At 37.8% G+C, this 19,866-nt stretch overlaps 1 protein-coding gene and 1 pseudogene across 3 annotated transcripts in view; one reads left to right on the forward strand and one right to left on the reverse strand.

Annotated features, from left to right (window-relative positions):
• WNK3 (WNK lysine deficient protein kinase 3) overlaps positions 1–19,866 on the reverse strand; it is a 175,504-nt gene that overhangs the window by 76,007 nt on the left and 79,631 nt on the right. The gene's annotated exons all lie outside the window — the stretch shown is intronic.
• LOC105881204 (ankyrin repeat domain-containing protein 49 pseudogene) lies at positions 1,034–4,302 on the forward strand (annotated as a pseudogene).

Here is a 19,866-nt window from a genome sequence, read left to right on the forward strand (position 1 = left end):
TTCAATAAGTGATAGTTATCTCTGTTTTTATTGTAGTATTATATAAAATAATAAAAACTGGCAGCAATTTAGTTGTCTAGGAATAGGGGAAGAGTTAGATAAGTATGAATACTTATTATATCATGTGGCCATTAAAAACTGGAATCATAAAAACCAAGTAAAGGCAGGGAAAAATACTTCACAATGAATGAAAAAAGCACAAAAATCCTCTATGTATAATTATAACCATTTATGTATATGACTGAAGCCTGAAATACCATAACAAATATTATAATCATAGCCATGTTAGGGAAATAGCATTCTAGGTGATTTTTTCCATTTTCCCACTTTTTTAATGTTACTATATACATTTTATAATTTAAAAAGTTTAAAGAATAGCAAATACTGAGTATAGAAGAAAACAGGTACTTTTATAAACCACTGGTGGGACTGTAAACTGGTTAGACTTTTCTGAAGGACAATTTGGCAATACACATCAAATCTTAAAAATGTCTAGTAGTTCCATTTTAAGAAATGTTTTTTAAGGAAATAATTAAGAATGTATATAAAGATTTAGCTACAAGAATGATCCTCACAGCATGGAATATACCGTTTTTCCCCGAAAATAAGACAGGGTCTTATATTTATTTTTCCTCAAGAAGACACCCTAGGGCTTATTTTCAGGCGATGTGTTATTTTTTTTAAGTACGGTACAACAATCTACATTTATTTAAATATAGTTAAGTTGTCTTCTTCTGGAACATCATCATAACTCTCCAAACCCCGAATTCCATCCTGAATTTCTTCCGACTCTATTTTCTTTAGAACCATCAGCCCCAATCTCTCATGTCAAGCAATACAGCTCCCATGGGGCAGATGAGAAGGGCTGCTCGTCTTCTTTACCACTCCGCAACCAAATGCATGGGTTGTGCAGATACGCTGTGTAGCCACGCCCATCACTAGGTCTTATTTTCAGGGTAGGATTTATACTGCGCAAATGCTTAGAAATCCTGCTAGGGCTTATTTTATGGGTAGGTCTTATTTTCAGGGAAACATGGTAGCTGCAAACAGCAAAAAAAGTTAGATGTTTTTCTCCCTTACTTGCTCCATTAAACAAATAACGGTATATCCATACTAAAGAATATTATGCAACCTTTTAAAAATGTTTAAACATTTAAGATAATCTTTTAAGTAAAAAAAAATATAAGAGCATATACAGTATGATTACATTATGTGTGTGTGTATATGTACGCACACAAAATGGCCTGGAATAATATACACCATGGTGTTAAACAAGCTTATCTGTATTTATCTTGCTTTGGTAATAAAAAAAATTAATTCGGCTTTGTACAAACAGACTTATCAACCCTCAAATCTGATAATCTTAGGGTAGAGGTCCCCATTATTTCAATATGCAACATTATAGTATAGTTATCCCTTAGTATCTGCAGGTGATTGGTTCCAGGACTTCCCAAGGATACTGAAATCCATGGATACTCAAGCCCTGTAGTCAGTCCTACAGAACTGTGGATACAAAAAGCCCTCATGTGAGGGTTTCACACTCCAAGAATACTGTGTTTTCAATCCACAGTTGGTTGAATCCATAGATGGGAAACCCATGGATACAGAGAGATAACTATAGTTTTAGACAAAAGTAAAAATGAAAAATTTCACTAAATTTGAAAGACATCTACAAAAATTGCCCAGCACCTATTTGTAATATTAATTTTGAAACTCTGAAATATTTTGACAAAACTTAATTTGAAGCTATCAGATTAAAAGGCAGCTAAACCAAACATAGCTATGATTCTGAGAATCAACACAAAGTAGCATTAATAACCCCATTAATAATCACAAATGGTTATAAAATATAATTCCAGATTATTGCCATAGTAAATATGCTTTGTTTTTCTTTTCTTAATACATAGGCTTTGCCTTTGGATTTATATACATCAGCACACCATGTTATAGCTCCAACTTGTTGAGACCATACAAACATTTAAGTTGGATAAATTTTGTTTAATCTTATGTATACAAAAAAACTATTTGGTAAAGTATTTTTTATCGATGTTTAAACGGTGATTATGTTAAAGAGTTAATTATCTAATCTACAATTAGAAGCTAGTCTAATTTAGCCAGGAAAAAAATCTCTCAGTATAGGTTGACAAGGATGGGAGGGGGTAGGCAGGAAATGGGACATTGTGCTCATCTCTCCCTCCCCCACCTTCAAATCAAAATGAAAGGCACTAATCCCTTTTCCTAATGATACCCTGATATCTGATATCTTAGACCTTGATGACTTGTTGGCAAAGTCCAATAAACCTAAAGCACCTCTGGATATTCTCCTACAGAATGAGGACATAGCCAAAGTGAGAAGCAAAACTAGGCTTGGATTTCCATGCTATATATCATTCTTTCCATTCTTACTTGGCACTTTTGTGATCTTGTTTCTAGATCTTACTCCTGCATGATACCATTAGCTTTTTGAGATAAGAGACTGTATCTGTAAGATTTATTGCAATATCCCCAGTACCTAACCAATACCTGACACAGGAATAACTGTTCAATAAATGTCTTTTCATTATTATAATGTTATTTTTATTATTATACAGAATTAGTATTATTGAGCATTTATTAAGTGCTAAGGACTTTATATACATTATTTAACTAAATTCAACCCTTATAACAACTCTAAGCAGTAGGTATTATCTTTATTTTACCAATGAGGAAGCTGAGTCTATAAGTGATACAGGCAAAAACTGAGTTATAAAAAAGCAATCAATTCCCAAATGATTCCAAAGAGGACCCCTTCTCTATACCATAGAGGCTCTCTATTAGTTACCTAACCCTTCTTTCTCCTTTACTTGCTCCACCACTCCTCCCCTCCCCCATCATTGGTACTCTGCCCTGGCTATACTTTATAATATCTAGGGAGGAGAAAAGAACAGAAGGGGAGGAGGGAAGGAAAGAAAAAGAAGAAAAGAAAAGCCAAACCCACGTACAACATTCCGGAGATTCTTATTCAGTTATTCTGGAGTGAAGAAGACCAGTAAAGCTGGAAGGTACTTTTAAATATAATATTTCATCAACTACCTGATTGTATTATTGACACTATAAAACACAACTCTCCCATAAAGTTCTTCTTAGCAACCACTATTTATTGAGTACTACTACATGTCAAGCATTTCTCACATTTTATTTCATCTAATCCTAATAAGCCTAGAAGATAGGCATTTTTTCTAACATTATAAACATGTTCCAACATACAAAAAAGTTGAATTGTTCAGTGAAAACCCATATGTCCACCACCCATAGTCTATAGCATTTTATTATATACTCATTATCACACATCTATCCATCTCATTTTTATAAATTTCAAAGTAAGTTACAGACCCAGAAGCGAGATCCATGGCGGCGATTTTCCTTGTTATAAGATCTTGATGAATAAAATAAAATAGACATAATTCATCCCCAGAAAGATTATTCATACCATGGAATTTGAAATGTTTTTTATTTAGAATACTAAGAATGGAAAAAGAAAAATAAATGATGATGGAAAATGAGACTCAGAGAACTCCTTGGACTTTTCTGAACACTTTAACCAACTTGAATTGTTGGAGACACATGGACACCTTATTCCCACTGGTACTCAAAGTCTCTGGGTAGGAAATTCTGATGAAGATGAGGAACAAAGATGAAAAAAAACAAAGAGTGGTATCAATTGCAAGAAAAAAAATGGAAAAAGATCCAGGCAAATTGCTTCTTTGGGCTGCTGAAAAAAATTGGCTTACTAAAGTGCGAAGATTACTTTCTGAAAAGGCCACTGATGTGAACACTAGGGATGAAGATAAGTACAGCCCTCTTCATCGAGCAGCCTACAGTGGACACTTAGATATTGTCCATGAGCTGAATGCACGAGGAACAGATGTTCATGCAATGACTGTGGATGGCTAGACACCCCTGTACAGTGCTTGTAAATGGAATAACACCAGAGTGGCTTCTTTCTTACTTCAGCATGACGCAGACATCAATGCCCAAACAAAAGGCCTCTTGACTCCCCTGCATCTTGCCACTGGGAAGAGAGACAGCAAAGATACCCTAGAACTCCTCCTGATGAACCATTACATCAAACCAGGTCTGAAAAACAACTTGGAAGAAACTGCATTTGATATCGCCAGGAGACAAGTATCTATCACTACCTCTTTGAAATTGTGAAAGGCTGTACAAATTCTTCACATCAGTCTTAATGGTTCTAGTAATCTTCTGAAGTTTCTAAGTATCAGTGCCTCTTGTGTGAGACGTAAAATATTCCCATAATGCAAAGTTGACATCAAATGTCTTCGGAAACTCAGTGGTACTAATTATAATGCTATTCCAAGTGAATCACCTGATCTTGATGTCAAAATGTATTTGAAAGTTGTTAAGATATATCCTTAATGATTTCTGTGGAATTTGTGATTTTTTATAAGAAATAATTTTAACCTGCCTATACTTAGGTGCTTATACCAACGTGACTTGGGTTGTATAGAAACTAATGGTATTTTTGGTGCTGATCCACAAGAAATGCATTTTTAAATATCCCACATTCTGGATGTTTGTTGAGTATTTAGTATATTGACGTATATTTTTATAAGGTGAGATAACTCACAATTTAACTTTAAGGTTTTAAATATTCTGGTGCAGTTCAGCTGTGTTCTCTATATTACCATAGCCAGTTATTTTCATTTTAAACCAGAAGAACTAACATATTAGTGACTTGAATCTTAATAAGTTAGAGAAAAAAACACCAAAAACCCTAGATCTTTGTCTTCTAAAAAACATAGACCGTTTTCAGGAAGCAATTAGCTAGGTGTTTAATCCATGAATGCTGTATACTGCCTGCCCTACCACAATTCACATGATCCTGTGGACAGTCCTACCTCACTCTGTTCAGCCTACATGATCCTTATTCAAATGGTGAATCAGTATGACCTTTTAGACATGCACACAACTATACCTTGGTCCAAGAGATTATAATATATCTGCTATCCAACTGGCTTTACCTGCCTAATCCTGCTGGATCGAGCATTGCTTATATAAACTCTTGAGTTCATAGGAAATAGTGATTTTCCAAGATCTTCATTTTATACAAACCATACAAAGGCAAAGTGACAAGGGCAAAGGAATTCTAAGAGTAAGGGGATGATTATTATATTGGGGCTAAAACCACAAAGTGTATCAGGCTTTTATAAAAAGAGTTAATAATCCTACTCCAAAACTGATCACATCCTAGGCTGCAAATCAGATCTCAAAAAATTCAAGAATTTACAAACATCTTGGTTACAAAAAAAAAAAAAAATTCAAGAAAACAGAAATTATACGTTATATCTTTTCTGACCATAACGGTATAAAATTACAGTTCAATTCCTATAGAAACACTAACCCCTCACAAAACAATGGAAACTAAACAATCTATTATTGAAAAATTATTGGGTAAAGGAAGAAATTCAGAGGGAAATCAAGAATTTCTTTGAACAAAATGATAACGGTGATACTTCTTACCAAAACCTGTGGGATACAGCAAAAGCTTACCTGAGAGGAAAACTAATAGCAATTAAGGCTCACATCCAAAAAACAGAAAGCTTAGATACTGACAACCTAATGAATAAGCTTAAGGAATTGGAAAAAGAAGAGCAAACAATTTCCAATCCTAATAGAAAAGAAATAACAAAGATCAAAGCAGAACTGAATGAAATGGAGAACAAGAGAACTATACTAGATATCAACAAAACCAGGAGCTGGTTTTTTGAAAAGATAAACAAAATCGATGGCCCTCTTGCTAGATTGACAAAGACCCAAAGGGAAAAGACTCTAATAAACTCAATAAGAAATGAAAAAGGAGAGATCACAACTGATACCACAGAAATACAAAACATTATATTTGACTATTATAAAAAAACTATATGCCCAAAAACTACAGAACAAAGACAAAATAGACAAATTCTTGGATTCACACAACCTCCCTAAGTTTACCCAGGAGGCAACAGAATTCCTGAACAGACCAATGTCAAGCTCAGAAATTGAAATAGTAATTAAAAACCTCCCCAAACGGAAAAGTCCCGGGCCAGATGGCTACACTTCAGAGTTCTACCAAACATACAAAGATGAACTCATACCTATACTACAGAAACTATTCCACACCATTGAGAATATGATATCCTTCCTAATTCATTCTACGAAGCCAATATCACCTTAATACCAAAGCCAGGAAAGGACACAACAAAAAAATAAAAATTACAGACCAATATCCCTCATGAATACAGATGGAAAAATCCTAAATAAAATTTTAGCGAATAGAATTCAGCAGCACATCAAAAAAGTTATTCACCATGACCAGGTGGGCTTTATTCCAGAGATGCAAGGATGGTTCAAAATACGCAAGTCTATAAATGCAATTCAATTCATAAATAAAATCAAGAACAAAGACCATATGATTCTGTCAATAGATGCAAAAAAAGCATTTGACAAAGTCCAACACACCTTTATGATAAAAACTCTTGACAAAATAGGCATAGAAGGCTCATACCTTAAGTTTATCAAATCCATTTATGACAAACCCACTGCTAATATCATTCTAAATGGGGAAAAACTGAAATCTTTCCCCCTTCAATCCAGAAATAGACAAGGATGCCCACTATCTCCTCTCCTATTCAACATAGTGCTTGAAGTCCTAGTGATAGCAATCAGGCAGGGGAGGGGTATTAAGGGCATTCAAGTGGGGGAAAATGAAATCAAACTCTCGCTCTTCGCCGATGATATGATATTATACCTAGAAAACCCCATGGACTCTTCCAAGAGACTCCCAGACTTGATAACTGAATTTGGTAAAGTTTCAGGTTATAAAATCAATATACACAAATCAGAAGCATTCATATATGCCAAGAACCATCAAGCAGAAACTCAAATCAAAAACATAATACCCTTCACTATAGCCCCAAAGAAAATTAAATATCTAGGAGTATACTTAACGAAAGATACAAAAGATTTATACAAGGAGAGCTACGAAATACTAAAAAAAGAAACTGCAGAAGATTTAAACAGATGGAAAAATCTACCTTGTTCATGGATTGGTAGAATCAATATAGTTATAATGTCAATATTACCTAAAGTGATCTACAGAATCAATGCAATCTCCATCAAAATATCATCAGCATTCTTTACAGATCTAGAAAAAATAATTCTTCACTTCATATGGAACCAGAAAGAACCTCCTACAGCCAAAGCAATCTTAAATAAAAAGAACAAACTGGGAGGCATCAGTCTTCCTGACTTCAAGCTGTACTATAAAGCAATAATAGTTAAATCAGCCTGGTACTGGCAAAAGAACAGAAGCATAGATATCTGGAATAGATCTGAGATACCAGAGATGAAACCATCAGTATATGGTAATCTAATCTTTGATAAAGCTGACAAAAATATACAATGGGGAAAAGAATCTCTCTTCAATAAATGGTGCTGGGACAACTGGTTAGCTACATGCAGAACAGTGAATCAGGATCCCTACTTCTCACCTCTCACAAAAATTCACTCAAGATGGATAACAGACTTCAACTTAAGGTATGAAACCTTAAGAATCCTAGAAGAAGATGTTGGGAAAACCCTATCATACATTGGTCTAGGCAAAGAATTTTTGAGGAAGATCCCCAAGGCAATCACTACAGCATCAAAAATAAATAAATGGGATCTGATCAAATTAAAAAGTTTCTCCACAGCCAAGGAAACCATCAGTAGAGCAAATAGACAACCCACAGAGTGGGAGAAAATATTTGCTCTCTACACCTCTGATAAAGGTCTAATAACAACAATCTATCCAGAACTTAAAAGAATTAACAAGAAAAAATCAAACAATCTCATCAAGAAATGGGTGACAGAAATGAAAAGAAACTTCTCCAAAGAAGACAGAATAATGGCCTGCAAACATATAAAAAAAATGCTCAACATCTCTAATCATCAGAGTAATGCAAATCAAAACCACAATGAGATACTACCTAACCCCAATAAGAATAGCCTACATCAAGAAATCCCAAAACAACAAATGCTGGCGAGGATGCGGAGAGACAGGAACACTCTTACACTGCTGGTGGGACTGCAAATTAGTGCAACCTTTGTGGAAAAGAATTTGGAGATACCTCAAACAGCTAGAAATAGAAATACCATTTGACCCAGCAACAGCATTGTTGGGTATCTACCCAAAAGAGCATAAGACATTCTATTATAAAGACATCTGCACCTGTATGTTTATGGCAGCACAATTCACTATTGCACGGTCATGGAAACTATCCAAGTGCCTGTCAATTCATGAGTGGATAATTAAAATGTGGTATATGCTCACAATGGAATATTACTCAATCCTAAGAAATGACAGTGAGCTAGCACCGTTTATGCTATCCTGGATTAAGCTTAAGCCCGTTATCCAAAGTGAGGCGACACAGTATATGGAAAATGGGCCCCACATCTACTCGCCAAATTGGTAATGACTGATGAAAACTACGGTTCTCAAATGGTGGTAACGTTCACCAGGGATTCGGGGGGGGGTGGGGGGAGACCCAATCTTAAGGATGTGGTGAGCATTTGGGAGGAGAAGGGCATAACTCTAACCCTTCTTAGGGAGAGGCAAAGATATACAATGTAACCAAAATGTCAAAAAAACCCACAAACAAACAAAAAAGAAAAAAACTTTTTATCGGGTGGTGGGCAGGCGGGAGGGGGGAGGAGGAGAAGGGTATATACTTACATAATGTGTGCGGTGAGCACCACCCGGGGGATTGGACACGCTTGAATCTCTGGCACATTGGGGGGAGGGCGGGGGGCAGGGCAATATTTGTAACCCTAACAATATTTGTACCCCCATAATATGATGAAATAAAAGGAAAATAAAAAAGCGTGGATAGTGACAAAAAACAAATATAAATATTCAAGAAAAATAAAGTGTAAGGTTGAACAACAACAACAACAACAAAGTAAGTTACAAATGCAAGATAGGCATTTTTCAACTTCCACAAGCATTTTAAAACATTTTACTAATGACAAGAACCAAAGCTTGGAAAGATTTATTAACTTTCCTCAAATTACACAATGAGTAATTTAAAAAGCCAGAGTTCCAAGTCAGGTCTAACTAAAGATACATTCTGGCTCAAGCCTGTAAGTACTAACTAGCAAACTAGTCAGACATTGCTTGTCTCAGCCCTATAAGCTTTCCACAGATATTTGGAGAGAGCAAGTAACATTGTTTTTCTTTTCTTTTTTTAATGACAGGAGTCATTAATGAAGTCAAAATGAACATTGAAGAAAAAGAGAGAACTGACTGAATCATTTAGCATTCTGGAAGGTAAGAGACCCTAAAAAAGTAAAGACAAATTAGCAAGGATGTGCAAACGAAGAATTTTGGTACCTATGCATGTTGGAGACCATGATCTTTAATGTATTTGATTACCTCACAGCATTAGAGAAGCCATTATGGGGGTAAAAGTAAACCACACCTCTGTATAGAACCACAACAGATCAAAGTGTACTAACATACAGAAAGTATACATCTCTTTGTCCTCAAGCTGTAGATCTCTGAAAGGATTTAATCATCACTCAAGAATACAACAGAAGTCAAAGAAAATCTACATAAGGTCAGAGAATGGGGCAGGGGAATCCAGATCATGTAGGGCATTACAGACCATTAAGTACAGTACTGTGGCTTTCACTTTGAGTGAGATGGGCAACAGGAGTTTTTCAGTAGAGTTGAGACAAATTGTGATTTGCATTTTAAAAGGATCACCCTGCTTCCTATAATGAGAAAAAGGTTATGAAGGAACAAAGGGAGAAAGAAAGAAGAAGAATTAGGAGGCGACTGCTATTATTCAAGTAAGAGATGTATTACAGGCTGGGCGTGGTGGCTCACGCCTGTAATCCTAGCACTCTGGGAGGCCGAGGCGGGTAGATTGCTCAAGGTCAGGAGTTGGAAACCAGCCTGAGCAAGAGTGAGACCCCTTCTATACTAAAAATAGAAAGAAATTAATTGGCTAAAAATAAATAAATAAAAAATAAATAAAGAGATTTATTATAATAGACCAGCATGATAATGGTGAAGGTGTTGAGAAGCCACCAGGATGTAGATATATTTTAAAATAATACAAGCTAAAGGATGACCCCCAAAAAAAAAAATAAAAATAAAAAATAAAAAATAAAATAAGAGGATGGTTTGAAGTGGGATATGAGAGAAAAAGAAGAATAAGAGATGACCACAGCTATACAGTTTGAGTAACAGGAAAAATAAAGTTGCTGTTTGCTGAAATGGAAATGGTAGTGAAAAGAGCAGGCTTGGTGTGGTGGGAAGTACAAATGTAAGTGTTTGATTTAGGATATATTATATTTGAAATATTATGATACAATCAAGTGGAGATGTTGAGTACAGACTGGAGATGCATGGCAAAAGAAAAAATTCTCTCCTAGAACATGGTTAAAAGCAAAGTCAGCTGAAGGTGTTGGAATGAATATATAACACAGACACATACATACTTCCTAGCCTATCTACTGAGAACCCTAGAAGCAATGGCTCTCAAGTAGAAGCAAACATACCCTGTACCCAGGGGATTTTTTCTAAAATACATTACCCACTAAAAGGAATCAGGGCTCCATGGAGAAATGGCTTGATTCCAAGGCTGGAACACAGAAAGAACAAAATGAGCCTAGAATGTCTTGCCCTGCCAGAAAGTAAGGAAGTATTCAAAGAATTATGGGGAAATGTTAAAAGGACACAGGAACCACAATGAATGGGCCCCCAAACCTGGAACATGTTAATCATCAAAATAAAATAATGACAGTTTATTTTTTCTTAAAGACAAAGTCTAATTCTGGCACCCAGTTATATGAAAAGATGCCCAACTTATCAGGGAAATGCAAATTAAAAACCACAATATAGGGCTGGGCATGGTGGCTCACACTTGCACTCCTAGCACTTTGGGAGACTGAGGTGAGAGGATTGCTTGAACCCAGGAGTTTGACACCAGCCTGGGCAATAGTGAGAGCCTATCTCCACAAAAAAATAATAAAAATAATTTAGCCAGCCATTGGTGGCACGTGCCTGTAGTCCCAACTACTCCAGAGGCTGAGGCCGGAGGATTACTTGAGCCCAGGAGTTTGAGGTTGCAGTGAGCTAAGATGACGCCACTACACTCTAGACTGGGTAACAGAATGAGGCCCTGTCCCAGAAAAACAAAAAACCACAGTATATACCACATCACATACACCATAATGGCTATGGGCACGGTGGCTCACACCTGTAATCCTAGCACTCTAGGAGGCCAAGGTGGGAGGATCACTTGAGCTAAGGAGTTCAAGACCAGCCTCAGCAAGAGCAAGACCCCATCTCTACTAAAAATAGAAATGAAGTTTCTAAATTATAATATATCTGGAATGTATTTTGAGAGATCATGGGAAAGCTAAACATGCTAAATTTAACATGAATAAACTTTTTGATTCATAAAATAAAATCAAATTTTTCAAAGTAAAAACACAGAGAGATGGAGTCTCGCTGTGTTGCCCAGGCTGGAGTGGAGTGGCTATTCACGGGCACGATCATACTGCACTGTGTCCTCGAACTCCTGGCTTCAAGAAATCCTCCTGCTTCAGCCTCCTGAATACCTGTGACTACAGGTGTACACCACCATATCCAGCTAGTCTAGTTTTTTAGATCATCATTTCTATTGCTTTCGAAAATAGTAGGTGGTTGGTAGGACAGATGTAAATGTTCATTGTTACCATATTGATTCAGTGTTTTAAAATTTTTTTGTCTCCAAAGTCAAGGCATTGGCAATTCTGATTTTAAAATAAAGAATTTGGATAACAAAAGATGGCAGACGAGAAACACCGCCAGACAGAGTGTCTCTGCAAAAAAGACAGATTCTAGCAGAAATTAGAAAAAAGAAGCAAGAAGACGAGCATACAGCGGATGAGGGCCAGAAGGAGGGGTACCTGAGACCCCGGGAGACTCCACAGGACGAGGCTGCGGTGGAGAACTGGAGGCTGAGACCGCCAAAGCACCCCGGAGACCAGCGGGAAGGGTAGGTAGATTTGCTGTTTCCGCTCCCCTGCATTTGGGACTGCTGGTGGGCTCGCCAGCCGGTGGAGAGACCTGCAGACACCAGCCCAGAGACGGCCGCTGCCAGCCAGCGGTGAGCCTGTAGCGGACTCGGCACCAGGCTCCCAACTCCCTCCCGGCACCTCCATGTGCACAGACCCGAGGCGCGCGCCAGGGGCCATATTGCCTCCCCCTCCCCTCTGCCCACCCTACCGGCGGCTGCCCAGAGAGACAATACAGCCACCAGCGGGAGGCACCTCCAGGGAACGGGACCTTCCCTTTTGGGACCCTAGAGCTGACTCAGGGGAACTGAGACTGTGAGCTCCCTACCCGCCAGCCCTCCCAGGTGCTGCTGACAGGGTGTTCCCAGGAGAACGGTGCCGACTCAGAGGCTGAGAGACATAGATTCAGCTTGGGCTCCCTGTGGGTGAATTGGGACTGGAACTCCTCTCCCTGGTGGGGATACAGTTTGAATTCTGGGACCCAGAGGTCGGACCTGCAGACCAGATCCCGTGCACCAAGGTCTAGCATTGCCCGGGGCACAGAAGGGTTATTCCTGAACAGCCTACTGAGGTGTGGGTGCCTTCAGGGGCAGATCAGCATGCTAGAGGGCAACCCTCCTCCCAAAAGGAGGCCATATGCCCAGCCCAGGTGGCGTTCCTGTGCAGGGAACCTCCCCGGCGGCATCACAGTCCGTGGAGGCCTGGTGGCATGTGGTCTGGCTTGCTGGCAGAGACCCAGGAGTAGCTGCGGAGTTGGGGAGAGTGGAAAGAAGCGAGGCCAGCTCCAGACTGCTGGTCTCAGACAGCCCCACCCCCACACCCAGACTTTCTGGCTGAGCCGGACCATTCCAGCCCCACCCTGACAGCTTTTCCTGGAAGCAGATAACAGAACTTTGACCCCTGCTAACTGCCTGAGGGCAGGCTTACCCAACTAAGCTCCACCCAGAACAAGAGCTGATAACAGGACACAAAATCAACAGCATAGCATGTTCCTGCAAGCAAGCGCCACCTACTGACAGGGACGGCATCCTGCATAGCCTTTTCATGGCACCCACTGACTCAATATACAGGGAGTGGTCGAATCTCACCCACAGACACTACCTAACGGCTCAGAAACTAAACAAGGCATGTGAATACCCAAACAAAAACATAAATGAAAGAAACAACAACTGATCGACATGGGAAGAAATCAGCGAAAGAATTCAGGAAATATGAAGAACCAAACGGAAAACACACCACCAAAGAGGAGCACCAGCCCCCTAGAAATGGACACCAACCCAAATCAGGCAACCAAAATGACAGAAGAGGAATTTCAAAAGTGGATCATAAGAACACTCACCCACCTGCAAGAACAACTCAATAACCAACACAAAGAAACCACAAAAAGCCTCCAGGATATGCAACAAAGGTTCACTAAAGAGAGCAACACAGTGAAGAAAACATTAACCGAAGTCCTGGAGATGAAGAATCAACTCAGGGAATTACAAAATACTGTGGAAAGTCTCAAGAACATGGTGGATCAAACAGAAGAAAGAATCTCAAAGATTGAAGATAACACCTTCCAATTAAATAAATCAGTCACAGAAATAGAGCAGAGAAACAAGAGAAAAGAGCAAAGCATACAAGAGATGGTGGATTATGTGAAAAAACCTAACGTCAGGGTCATAGGGTTAGCAGAAGGGGAAGAAGACAACACTCAAGGGCTGGATAAGCTTTTTGAAGATACAATAGAAGAAAATTTCCCAGGCCTTGCTCAAAATCTCGATATACAAGTTCAAGAAGCTCAGAGGACCCCTGGGAGATTCAATGCAAACAGGAAGACGTCACGTCATGCACTCATCAGACTGACCAAAATATCAACTAAAGAGGCCCTTCTAAGAGCTGTAAGAAGAAAGAAGCAAGTAACCTACAAGGGAAAGCCAATACGAATAACACCAGACTTATCTAATGAGACTTTACAAGTAATGAGAGACTGGGGCCCCATTCTCACTCTTCTGAAACAAAACAATGCCCACCCTAGAATCTTATTCCCTGCAAAACTAAGCTTCATATATGAAGGAGAAATAAAGATTTTCTCAGACAAGCAAAGGCTCAGAGAATTCACCAAGACAAGACCAGCACTACAAGAAGTACTCAAAACAGTGTTACGCACGGAACACCATAATAAAAACTCACGAATATAAAAACAACCAAAACCCAAGATTAAAGGCCAGATAATACAATGGCTCAAGAGAGAAATCAAAGCAACAACATCCAACCCAACAGGATCAACAGTAATATACCTTACCTATCAGTTCTCTCAATAAACGTCAATGGCTTGAACTCTCCACTCGAGACATAGGCTGGCTGAATGGATAACAAAATACAGGCCAAGAATATGCTGTCTTCAGGAAACACATCTAACCTGCAAGGATGCATATAGACTAAAAGTAAAAGGGTGGAGATCAGTATTCCAGGCAAGTGGAAGCCAAAAGAAGGCTGGCGTGGCAGTTCTAATTTCAGACGATTTAGTTTTTAAAGCAACAAAAGTAGTGAAAGACAAAGAGGGTCATTATATAATGGTGAAGGGCACACTTCAACAAGAAGAGATAACAATTTTAAATATATATGCACCCAACCTAGGTGTACCCAGTTTCATAAAGCAAACCTTACTGGATCTAAGCAAATGGATTAATAGCAACTCCATAATCACCGGAGATTTCAACACCCCACTAACAGCACAAGACAGATCCTCCAAACAGAAAATTAATAAAGAAATAATGAACTTAAACAAAAGCCTGGAACAATTGGGTCTGACTGACATCTATAGGACATTCTACCCCAAATCCACTGAATATACGTTCTTCTCATCAGCTCACGGGACATTCTCTAAGATTGACCATATCCTAGGACACAAAGAAAATTTCAAGAAATTTAAAAAAAATAGAAATCATACCATGTACCTTCTCAGATCACAGTGGAATAAAACTAGAAATCAACCCTAACAGAAACTCACATTTCTACACAAAAACGTGGAAATTAAACAACCTCCTACTAAATGATTACTTCATAAATCAAGAAATCATGATGGAAATAAAAAAATTCTATGAAGAAAACGACAATGGAGAGACAAGTTATCAAGTTCTCTGGGACACAGCTAAAGCAGTTCTGAGAGGAAAGTTTATCTCCATAAATGCCTATAACCAAAAAACAAAAAGATTACTAATAGACATTCTAATGAAACGACTCAAAGAGCTGGAAAAAGAAGAGCAGACAAACCCCAAACACAGCAGAAGAAGTGAAATCAACAAGATCAAATCAGAACTAAACGAAATTGAAAACAGGGAAGCTATTCAGGAGATTAATAAAACAAAAAGTTGGTTCTTTGAAAAAATAAACAAAATTGACACACCATTGGCTAAGCTAACGAAAAGCAGAAAAGAGAAATCTCTAATAAGCTCCATCAGGAATAAAAAAGGAGATATCACAACTGATCCCAAAGAGATACAAGATACAATTTATGAATACTACGAAAATCTTTATGCACACAACTGGAAAATGTGGAGGAAATGGACAAATTTCTAGAAACACACAGCCTCCCTAGGCTCAACCAGGAAGACACAGATTCCCTGAACAAACCAATCTCAACAGCTGAAATAGAAACAGCAATTAAAAATCTCCCTAAAAAGAAAAGTCCCGGTCCAGATGGCTTCACACCCGAATTTTACCACACTTACAAAGAGGAACTAGTACCTATCTTGCAGAAACTATTCCACAACATCAAGAAGAACGGAAACCTCCCCGACACCTTCTATTAAGTGAATATTACTCTGATACCAAAACCAGGAAAGGATGCAACAAAAAAAGAAAACTACAGACCAATATCCCTAATGAATATAGATGCAAAAATTTTCAACAAAATCTTAGCTAACCAAATCCAGACGCTTATCAAAAAAATAATCCATCACAACCAAGTGGGCTTCATCCCAGGGATGCAGGGATGGTTCAACATACGTAAATCTATAAATGCAATTCACCACATAAACAGAAGCAAAAGCAAAGACCACATGATTCTTTCAATAGATGCAGAAAAAGCTTTTGACAAAATTCAACACCCTTTCATGATACGAACACTTAAGAAAATAGGCATAGAAGGGACATACCTAAAAATGATACAAGCCATATATGACAGACCCATAACCAACATCATACTGAATGGGGAAAAATTGAAATCATTCCCACTTAGAACTGGAAGCAGACAAGACTGCCCACTATCTCCACTTCTATTCAACATAGTGCTGGAAGTCTTGGCTACAGCAATCAGACAGGAAAATGGAATTAAAGGTATCCAAATAGGGGCAGAAGAGATCAAACTTTCACTGTTTGCTGATGATATGATATTATATCTAGAAAACCCCAAAGATTCAACCAAGAAACTCTTGGAACTGATCAATGAATTTAGTAAAGTCTCAGGATATAAAATCAATACACAGAAATCAGAGGCATTCATATACGCCAACAACAATCTAATTAAGAACCAAATCAAAGACTCAATTCCCTTCACAATAGCAACAAAGAAATTAAAGTACCTAGGAATATACGTAACCAAGGACATAAAAGACCTCTACAGGGAGAACTATGAAACACTGAGGAAGGAAATAGCAGAGGATGTAAACGGATGGAAATCCATACCATGCTCATGGGTCGGCAGACTCAACATCATCAAAATGTCTATACTACCCAAACTGATCTACAGATTCAATGCAATACCTATTAAAGTCCCATCAGCATTCTTCATAGATACAGAAAAAATAATTTTTTTTTGGAACCAAAGAAGACCCCGCATATAAAAAGCAATTCTAGGCAACAAAAACAAAATGGGAGGCATTAATATGCCAGATATCAAACTATACTACAAAGCTGTAGTAATTAAATCAATATGGTATTGGCACAAAAATAGGAATAAGGACCAGTGGAATAGATGTGAGAATCCTGATATAAAACCATCCTCATATAGCCATCTAATCTTTGACAACGCAGACAAAAACATACGCTGGGGAAAACAATCCCTTTTCAGGACCCACACCTTTCACCTCTCACAAAAATCAACTCACGCTGGATAACAGACTTAAACCTAAGGTATGAAACTATTAGAATTCTATAGGAAAAAGTTGGAAACACTCTCCTAGACATCGGCCTAGGCAAAGAGTTTATGAAGAAGTCCCCAAAGGCAATCACAGCAGCAACAAAAATAAATAAATGGGACATGATCAAACTAAAAAGCTTCTACACAGCCAAAAAAATAGTCATGAAAGTAAACAGACAACCTACAAAATGGGAGAAAATTTTTGCATCCTACGGATCTGAAAAGGTACTCATAACTAGAATATAGTTAGAACTCACGAAAATCAGCAAGAAAAAATCAAATAACCCTATTAAAAAGTGGGCAAAGGACTTGAACAGAAACTTTTCTAAAGAAGACAGAAGAATGGCCTAGAAACATATGAAAAAATGCTCAACATCTCTAATCATCAGGGAAATGCAAATCAAAACCACAATGAGATATCACTTAACTCCAGTGAGAATGGCCTTTATCAAAAAGTCTCCAAATTATAAATGCTGGCTTGGTTGCGGAGAGAGAGGAACACTCTTACACTGCTGGTGGGACTGCAAACTAGTTCAACCTCTGTGGAAAGCAATATGGAGATACCGTAAAGCGATACAAGTGAATCTACCATTTGATCCAGCAATCCCATTGCTGGGCATCTACCCAAAAGATCCAATGACACTCTACAAAAAAGACACCTGCACTCGAATGTGTATAGCAGCACAATTCATAATTGTAAGGCTGTGGAAACAGCCCAAGTGCCCATCAATCTAAGAATGGATTAATAAAATGTGGTATATGTATACCATGGTGTACTATTCAGCTCTAAGAAACAATGGTGACATAGCACATCTTATATTTTCCTGGTTCGAGCTGGAACCCATACTATTAAGTGAAGTATCCCAAGAATGGAAAAACAAGCACCACATATACTCACCAGCAAATTTGTATTAACTGAACAGCACCTAAGTGGTCACATAGGTACTACAGTAATAGGGTATTGGGCACATGGGAGGGGGGAAGGGGGCGGGTATATACATATATAATGAGTGAGATGTGCACCATCTGGGGGATGGTCATGCTGGAGACTCAGACTTGTGGGGGGAGGGGGGAAATGGTCATTTATTAAAACCTTAAAATCTGTACCCCCATAATATGCCGAAATAAAAAATAAATAAAAATATTTAAAAAAAAAAAAGAAACTCAAAAACTGGACCTAATCAAAATTTAAAACTTTGTCTTCTTAGTTTCTTAGCAAATGCATATGTTTATACAAGGCAATTTTTTTTGAGACCGAGTCTCACTCTGTTGCCTGGGCTAGGGTGCTTGGCATCAGCTTAGTTCACAGCAACCTCAAACTCCTGGGTTCAAGAAATCCTCCTGCCTCAGCCTCCTGAGTAGCTGGGACTACAGGCACTCACTACCACATCGGGCTAATTTTTCTATTTTTAGTAGAGATGGGGTCTCATTCTTTCTCAGGCTGGTCTCAAACTCCTGAGTTCAAGTGATCCTTCTGCCTTGGTTTCCCAGTGTGCTGGAACGTGAGCCATCGTGCCTGGCCATGTGGCAAAAATTAGAACACTGTATTGTGTAGCTTATAATGTATGTAAATGTAATATATATAACAATTATAGTTTAAAGCCTGGAATAAATTTAATAATTGCATGGTTATTACATTTTATGATATTAAAAACAATATTAAATCTATATAGAAACTGTGAAGAATTAAAAATGTAAATTAAAATCCCTTGAGCAAACATACAAAAATACTTAAAAGGGACACAAGAAACTCTTAGATGTTCTGGTAATGTTTAGTTTCTCGATCATGGCATATATCTGTCATCTCATTGAACACATACACTATAAATATATGTAGTTTATTGTATATAAATTATACCTGAATAAAGTTCTTCAAAAGTAGAAAGACCCACATGTAACATCATACTTAATGGTGAAAGACTGAAAGCTTTCCCACTAAGATCAGGCACATCACAAGGATATCTGCTTTAACCTCCAACTGAACATTACACTAGAAGTTCCAGCAAGAGCAATTAAAAAAAAAGAAATGACATCTAAATTGGAAAGGAAAAATTATAACTATCTCTATTCCCAGATGACATGATCTTATTATAGGAAATCCTAAAGAATCCACAAAAAAACTATTAGAGCTAACAAAGAAATTTAGCAAAGGTAGAGAATACAAGTGCAACACACAAAAATCAACTGTATTTGTAAACATTAGCAATGAACAATCCAAAAATGAAGTTAAGGAAATTTCCATTTATAATAACATCAAAAAGAATAATTTAGGAATAAACGTAACAAAGAGGTATAAGACCTGTACACTAAAAACTACAAAATATTGCTGAAATTTAAGACTGCCTAATTTTTTACAGCTTTATGAGGTAATAATTGACAAAAATTGATTTGATATACACATATAAAATGATTACCACAATCAAATTAACACATTAATCACCACACATAATTACCATGTGTGGGAGGGGTGAGGACACTTAACATCTACTCTCTTAGCAAACTTCAAGTAAACAACATGGTGTTATTAGCTATATAGTCAACATGCTATATATTAGACCCCCAGAACTTACTCATCTTATAAGTGAGTTTATACCTTTTGACCAGTATCTCTCCATTTCCACTACCCCTCAGCCTCTAGCAACCACCATGCTCTT

Source organism: Microcebus murinus, chromosome X, assembly GCF_040939455.1.
Source record: "Microcebus murinus isolate Inina chromosome X, M.murinus_Inina_mat1.0, whole genome shotgun sequence".
Lineage (NCBI taxonomy): Eukaryota > Metazoa > Chordata > Mammalia > Primates > Cheirogaleidae > Microcebus > Microcebus murinus.